Genomic DNA, 8,677 nt, shown 5'->3' with positions numbered 1-8,677 from the left:
TTGACATTCACAAACACAAGCATGTAAGTGGTTTGGTTTCCATACTCAACTTTTAGAGGACGCACTCTCCTCGAGTGTACCGGTATTCACTATCAGAGTTCTTAAATCAGGTCCACTTCTAACCTTAACAGCTCTATACAAGGAATTAGACACGCATACTCTCTCGTGTTAGAGGCACACGTTTCCACCCATGTCGATGGCTTCCGTAAGAGACTTTAGTTGGTTTTCTATTGGCTAACCAATAACCATTAACGGTGTTAATCCAAGACCCTACGTACACTTCTGCCGGAGGCTCCCATGGAGACTAACATGTATGTACTCGTGTCCAGTGGACCACGTACACACTCGTGTCAGTGAATTCAGCCTTACACAAAATCCTAGGTCCTACACAAGAACCTATCGAGTTTGGGTAACAAACTCTTATACTCAATCCTACACAAGGAAGGACTGTATATGGACTCTTACAAATGATAAGTTACAGGTCGGATTAAGTCCCTTTTGTAGTGCCTTTCTTGGGTGACTTGATTGATGCTTTCCTATGCTTCAAAGATCGGGAGAGCACAAGGGGAGATGATTGAAGCCGGTCTTCTTTCGCTACCTTGTATCAATTACCTTGCACTTGTTGCTCCAGTGAGGCTACCAAGGTAATGGGAGTGGTTTGGTTCAATTTCCTACAACTAAAGGATTAGTTGGTTTCCAAATAGAGATTCACCTAGATTGGCATTCTAGAGGTTTGAATAACAAATGGTTTTCTTATTGAATTAGTGTCTATCATCTAAAGAATGTAAGGAATCAAAATCATCTTCATAAGGAGCTTGAAATGCTCATAAGAGTGATTAAACACATGCAAGATGACTTCAATCCTTCTGGGTGAGAGCCTAAAAGTGTTGGGAAGTATTGAGTTACACTAGGGTTTATAACTCACTAGAAAACTATCATTTTTCCTAAGAACTGAATGCCTATTTTATAGGAAAAAGTTTAAAATGGCTATAAAATGGCTAGCTAACGGATCTGTCGATAGGATCGAAAGACCATTTGATGGGATCGAAGGTCATTCGATAGGATCAAACTGTCATTCGATAACATATCTATTTGATTGCTAGACTGTTTCTTCAATCACATTGAGATGGTCCTTCGATGTCATTGAGATTCATCGATAGACTGTCGATGGTATTGAGGACCACTCGAAAACTGTTGTTTTGGGCAATATATTTTACAGCAACTTTGCACCTCTTTTAGCCTATCTTATCATGTTCCAATTTGGCTCCTAAGGCTATGTGATGATCAGTCAAGGTTTAGGGTAGTCTGCAATCAAATACAGTTAAAATGTCAGGCAAAGCTTGAGGGTAGTCTGCACCTAAATTGTAGATAGGGTTTGTAAGCTATGAATGCTCTAGCGCGGGCGACTCACGTCGGCAATGAGTTTTATAGTTGTTGGCCTAGGGAAATTAGGGAAAACCTGATCTTAACAATATAGCTTGTAGTTAGAACATGAATTAACGCAAATTAGAACTATTAGGGAAATCCTTCTACTTGATTACTTGAATTGTCTAGCTATGACGACATGACTCCAAAAAATCGCGCCCTAATTGGACAATTGAATGCCACCATGCCCTTGCATGACATGTGCATGCAGTCGGGTTACGTCTTTGGACAACTAGAATGCTTGGAATTAGACATGCACAGGTCCTAGAATTGGGATTTTAGAGAATTTAAGGAAGCAACGAGGAATTCATGGAAATAATCATTGAATAGATAAGGATGGATGGAGAAAACTTGCACACAAGGGCTAGAAGGCTTGCTACCAGGCCGGGACAAGATCTACATGGCCTAGACTTGAGGGCTCTTATGGTGGGAGAGACGGGCAGTTCACAAGCGATGGAGAATGGTCTGAAGCAGAAGTTGACTGGCGGGATGAGTTCCAAGCTCACCCTCCCTCTCTCTCTCTCTCTCAACTAAGAAATGTAGGAATGAGAGAAATGAATGGATTAGGGGCTTATATATCCCCCCCCCAAGGATCAGTTTGACAACCTACTAGGTGATTCAATAGAACAAAAATGCAGCCTGTTAGTCAGACTGGTGAGGTTACCGGTCCGAATGATGGGGATCGATAAGACTACCGGTCGGGCCGACCAAACATGGGTTTTTAGGTTTCCTATTTTAGGTTTCCTAGACTACAAGTCAAGTGGTCAGACCAACAAGTCAATCGTTTAGACTGACTAAGCCTAGATTGGGTTTCCGAGGTTCACTTAAGGTTTAAGCGCGAGGTTTCAACACGAACTCCCATGTATGGGTGTCAATGGGACAAACCAGATATGCTTCATGGCTACGCATGAATCTAAGGTTTGGCTAAAGGGGTTTCAAGTATAGATTAGGCTAGTTACTCTTAGGGTCCTAAAAGACGGAGATTTGATAGTTTGGGTCCCACTGTGGGTACTGGAAAGTTAGGTTAGTCAATATGCAATATAGCTTACTCACGGGCTAAGTGTATTGGAGTTTTAGGGTTTCAGGGTTTGGGCTCACTCAAGGTTCCTAAAGGTTAAGGTCAAACTAATTCACCAAGTTTCTAACCCCAAACACATGTGAATGCATGCATGAGCGCGCAATAAATCGAAAAAAATAAAATCTATCGGTGACAGTTGAGGATATCTGATACTCGAGTATTGAGGTTCGATTTGGTTGGCTCTTGTTGGGAGCTTGGTTGGCTGTTTTGCTTCTCGTTCATCAAGGTGAGTAGGGGTAGAGCGGATGTTACTAATCTTGAATCTCTGGAGGAAACTCTCAGCCATTCTCTCAAATATCTCTAATCATGCCTTATATCCGCCAACAATCTGCTGCATGTATCTGTCCATTTGATCGATAAATGCAGCTAGGTTGCCCAAGATTGGATGGGAAGATGATTCTACTTCAACATTGACTATGGGTTCATAATGCTGGTGCAAGTCTTTTTTCTCTTCCGCAACATCAACAACAAAAGTAGTATTTTTCGATTTAGGATGCATCTTGTTCTCTTGAGAAATAAAAATAGCTTACTGGGTCTCACCAGGCGTGCCAAAAATATATTTGCGCAATTCAATCAAACACAAGGCCACATGTGTGATCGAGGGCCTATATTTGGATTTCAAGTGTGATTTAGAAGTGCAGGCGTGGCAGAGTCGTACCCGACTCAATGTTTGATCGAATTTTGGTGAACCTCGTAACGAAACAAATCTGTTGGATCAGATTCAGAAATCCATCTATCGAGTCAGACACCGGTTGTGCTTGGCGATCAGGCAAGTTGCGAAAGGGTAGGGATTAGTCCCTCCTGATGGATTCCTTTTGCCTTACGACTTCATCGCTTTTCTTTGACCAGTAATTGTAATTAATATTTCTCAAAGGAATAAAGATGGACAAATAAATAAGAAGATGGCTAAAACAATGTAGATTTTATTAATGAAAACCAAATTCTGCAGTTAGTTTTTATTCAAACAGCAGAAAAGTCAATTTCCATGGAAATTGACCCTTAGTGTCAACATGCAACGACCTTATTGGTCCACGTCAGCGCGCTCAAAATGGGTGTAATTAGTCAATGAAAACCAAATTCTGCAGTTAGTTTTTATTCAAACAGCAGAAAAGTCAATTTCCATGGAAATTGAATTCATATCCAGAGTATTCTGGCAATCCAAACACCCATGTCCAAAAGGACTTCTTTGGCATTATTGCTTGTCAAAATGCTCCTACCCATTTCAAACTCTCAAATATGCCAAAATCTTTGAACTCTCCACCAAATTTCACATTGTCTTACCGTCTTTCAGCAGATAGAGATGCATCTTTGTACTATACTTTTGTGAAAATAATGCTTTTAATTGCTTGTGTTCAAGTTACAGAAACCCGCATGCATTCACATGCACCCTGACTTGAATTATCGCGATCCAATTCAATAGAACATCCAAACTAAGCCTTTAAGAGATTATATTGTCATTTTAGCCTTAAAAGTTTACGGAGAAGAAATAGTGTGGAATTGAAGAACATACAATATAATAATTGCAGAGCCTTGTCGTGTTCAAAAATCCATAAAGCCTCTTAAAGCACTCTTCTTTTGCATCCAAGTCTCTAGAGTGGCATTAGGAATTACAGTTTTTGGTTTTGGATTCTTTTCCTCCTCCCCCTTTTCAAAGCAGTATAGAGGGGCTTGCCATTTTGAATCCTCCAACACGACCCCCACTTCAAATGTCATTACATGAGTAGACATTCCTGCAAAAATCATGTAAATTGGAATAAAAATCCTTGTGAGTTAATATGGGTCTAATTGGATTGCTATGTTTTAGTTAGATAAAGTGAAAATGGGGAAATTTTTGTTAGCTCCCTTGGTATTTGAATTGAGGGATTTGAACCCAAATCGCAATTACATTATTTTCAATTGGGGCTTGAAAGGAATTTAACAACAATTTGGGGGCCAATTCCTCAGTACTGAATATTATGATATGTCATTATGATTTGGTCATTGTCTTGATTAAGCTGGATGATTGCAATTTGATCCAACAATGCGTCCAAATTTGTCATAGAAAGAGAGAATAAAATGATTTTTTATACTATGATAGTGTTCTGGATGATACACCAGGTCACAAGCACTTCGAAATATATTTAAAATTGTATTAGCCAAAAGGCTCAGATAGATGGATCCACAAGATTTGACAGTATGTACATGTACATGATTTTAAGGACTTTCATACAAAACCAAAAATAGACAACCTACATTTAGTGATTTAGGAGTAAAAAGGATCTAATCACCCCTCTAATATGATGAGCGTGTGAGGTCGAGCACTGTCTTCCTCAGGGGATAATTACTTTGAATCCATGGAGCTTCTCTGGACTCCTCGCAAAGATTTCTTGAATCTACGAGGAGAGATAGAAAATAGAAATAAATTCTAATAAAATCTGAAATAAATTGATTGATAATAAAAAATGAGTTTTACAATCCCTTAAATAGTGATATGAACCCTATGAAGAAGTTTCGAATCAAATTACAACTCAAACTCCCTCAAATCGTGACTTACTATAAATAGTAACCTTAATATTTATAGATGGTCATGATTTCCACTAGACCTCTTGGTTTTCAGCCAAAAATAGTAAGTGTCCTATTTGGCTTAACCATGTTATTCTCCTAATTTTTTAAAACACTTTTCATAGTGGACACAATTCGTAAAGCTCAAAGGATGAAGAGTTATTATCAAACTAAAACTTACTATAAAGAGTAAAAACGAAAATAAAATGGATTTTTGACCATTGATTTGATGGAATTTCGCAAATTCAGCATGGGAAACCCAACCCAATAGGGTTGGGTGGCTAAATTAGTTTCTCCTACCCTAAAATCATATGTGATACATCGAATAATTCATTCCGGTTTGCGAGATATGCCTGTTTTAAGGTTCCGACTGTTCGGATCACTTCCGCCTTCAATTGGGCCTTCTCTAGTCCATCTTGGACATGAAAGTGTCCGCGGCCTGCTCTACATCATAATCCTATGATTAAGATAGCCCTGACATGATAATGGATAATAGATACTAATTCGTTGTTTCTCTTCCAATTTTAGATGGGATGCATTTATCGAGGGAATCTCTCCGCTTTCATAGAGGGAAGAATATCAAGGATTGGAAGGAGTTAAAATGTGATATAGATCTTATTCCTATTAATTTTCAAGTTCTTTCTCTTATCTTAATCCTCTCTCTCATTTGAATTTAAAATTTAAGAGGAGATGATGGGGACATCACGCGCACACATGCACGCACGCCGCCCTCCTACGCACGTACGCACAGAAGAGGGCCCCATCGTCGATCTGGCTCGATGACGACGTCCAGGGAGGGCCTCCTAGCTAGAAGACGGAGTTTTGGTTCATTGGAGTCGGCCTGATAATCAAGTAAAGCCCATCATGGGATCTCATGATTGGGGTTCACTAGTCGGATTAAGTTCATACTTTAGGTTTTGTTTATTTATATTATTTAGAACATCATGAACGCTTTAGATTTCTTTGATTGGTTTTTATTTTAGTTTACTTCATCGCTACGTAATAGGTTGCGCATATGACACGAGTTTTGGGGTATAAGGTTTTCTTATAAATAGGCACCCCTTGTAGTTCTTTTGATTCATTGAAGTTTAATAAAAAATTCTCACAAGTTTTTTCTACTCTCTGAGTTTTTGAGTTGTGGAAAAATTCAAGTGGGTGCGAAACTCTCCCTTTTCAAAGAGCTAACTACCGTGGTGTGAAGCCACATCTATCCCCATCCGTCCCTACCCTCTTCCATCCATATATCCCACCTTCTACAACCGTTCTCGCCTCGAATCCATTAGTTTTACAGCGGATCTTCTCCCTACAGCCAGTTTCCAGAATCTGGCCCTGCAGGAGGGCTGAAACTTTGGCGGAGCATCGCGTATAGCCCGTAGCTCGGATCGCCCTAAAACTTTGGGAGTTTGGAGCCCACCCCTGGCCGACCAGGGCCAAGGAATTAGTTTCCGAGTGTGGGACCCGCTCGCATGTGCGGCCAGGCTAGTGCACACGTGCGCTAGGCCCTGGCCCATCGTCCGCTTGCGGGAATTGTCTTCCGGTTTAGGTTCTCTTATTTCCCACTTTTCATACATATTTTCATAAACCCTAACTCTAGATTGCATTACCCTTAATTTATTTGCCCCTTTTTTCACCCTAGGGTTCCTTGAGTTGAAATTAGTGAATCCCTTGGATTAGGGACTGATTACTGTGCGTGTGGATGATTATTTCTTATCTTTGAGTATCGTTTGGTTCATAATTTTTATTGATCTAGCCCTAACATGTGTAGGCCCAGACCCGCATAGATTCTCCTTAATTGAATGTTTAGACTTTCATGTGGGATATGGAATTTGTGTAATTGTTTCTTAACTAACGTGATCTTAAGCTTGAAATCTCGCACATCATATTTGAATTTCATGTCCTGCATCAACTTTGGTATCAGAGCTTGGGGTTCTTGTAGGGGAATGCATTACATGTTTAGGGTTAGTTTGTGTAAGTTCATCATACATCCAGTTTCATCACATATAGTTGTTTAGAAGACCGTAGTCCCTGATATTAGTTGTTGAAATTTTTATTAGTAGAGAGTTAGCAATTCACATTGCTGTAACTTTCTGTTTGTCCTTTATTTCGACAACTATATTGCTGGATTTTAGTAACACTGCGTAGTTTCCCTCATATAGAGTCTCATAGGATCATTTAGTCCCATTTAGTTGTATATAGTCGTCATAGAAAGTCCTTAGGTAGAGTTAGCAGTTGTATGCCCCCATGTACGGGTCGTGGTTGGTTTGCACCCTAGACTAAACATGGAACGATTGCAAGAGTCACTAAATAAACTGTTCCAGCAGATTGAGTCTTTAGGTAAGCGCTTGGATATGGACCGATGCTTTGAACAACTTGATGTGCACATTACCCAACTAAAAGCCTTCGCTAGGACAAACCCCACCATTGGGTTAGATGTCTAATCTCAGGCAAGTGGCCAGGAGGATAGACCAATGAATGGAGTTGGCCAAGGAATCAGTCATGGGCATGCACCCGTGCACCCACCCCATGAGGGACATTAAGACCACTATTTTGAGTGGTACAACATGCACGGCCTTGTGGCTAGAGAGGGTGCACCAGAGGCTAGTGTAGAGTTACCCACTGATGCCATTCCGGTAGTGGATGAGTTCCGTGATGTCTTTCCTGATGATTTACCGGATGAATCTCCCCCTAGGAGGGATATAGAGCACACTAGAACATGGGACACCGTAATACTTACAGCCGAGTTTGCTTTTAATAGTTCTGTCGATAGGTCCACAGGTCTCAGTCCTTATGAAGTCGTGACTAGTTATAAACCTGAGAAACCTATTGATCTTGTCCCTATGTCACTGGCCCATAGGCCGTCAGAGCCTGCAAAGTCTTTTGTGCATCACATTCATTCATGGCATCAAGAAATCAGGCGGAAGATCACTACTAGTAATGAACATTAAAATTTTTATGCAGACTAGTATAAATGTTTAAAGGAATTTAATGTGAGGGACTCTATGATGGTCCGCATCAGGTTCGAGTGGTATCCTCTGGGAGCCGTTTGTAAGTTACACGCGCGTAGCGCTGGACCCTTCAAAATTATAAAATGAAATGGTCTCAATGCGTATGTGGCAAATCTTCCACCCTCCATGGGAATTAGTTCTACATTCAATGTGGAGAATCTAGTTGCATTTAAAGGGACCATTGATGCATTGTCCAGCCTTTCGTGTAACCATCCTGATTCCTTAGACCTTTCCCTTGATCCATGGCCCCCTCCCAACCCATCTTCCCAACTTCTACCTCCCATACCTACCCTTCCCAATCCATTTTCTCAGCCTCTAGGTCCCATACCTACCCGTCTCGACCCATTTTCCTAGCCTCTACCTCCCATACCTACCATTTTCGACCCATTTTCCCAGCCTCTACGTCCCATACCTACCTGTCCCGATCCATTTTCCCAGCCTTTACTTTCCATATTTACTCTTCCTCACCTTTCTTCCTAGCCTCTACCTCTCATACCTAACCTTCACACACCCAGAGAGGAAATAGAGGATATCTTGGACCATCAGATAGTTTCAACGTTGGACGGCGGGTTTCAGAAGTACCTGGTTAAATAGAAGTCACGCCCAGCTTTAGACAGCACGTGGCTCA

At 40.8% G+C, this 8,677-nt stretch overlaps 1 pseudogene; it reads right to left on the bottom strand.

Moving 5' to 3' along the window:
* Nucleotides 1–3,936: 3,936 nt before the first annotated feature.
* LOC131253326 (uncharacterized protein At4g14100-like) overlaps nucleotides 3,937–8,677 on the bottom strand; it is an 81,217-nt pseudogene continuing 76,476 nt past the window's right edge.

This window comes from Magnolia sinica, chromosome 8 (assembly GCF_029962835.1).
Source record: "Magnolia sinica isolate HGM2019 chromosome 8, MsV1, whole genome shotgun sequence".
Classification (NCBI taxonomy): domain Eukaryota; kingdom Viridiplantae; phylum Streptophyta; class Magnoliopsida; order Magnoliales; family Magnoliaceae; genus Magnolia; species Magnolia sinica.
This window is presented reverse-complemented; position numbering and strand designations above follow the sequence as displayed.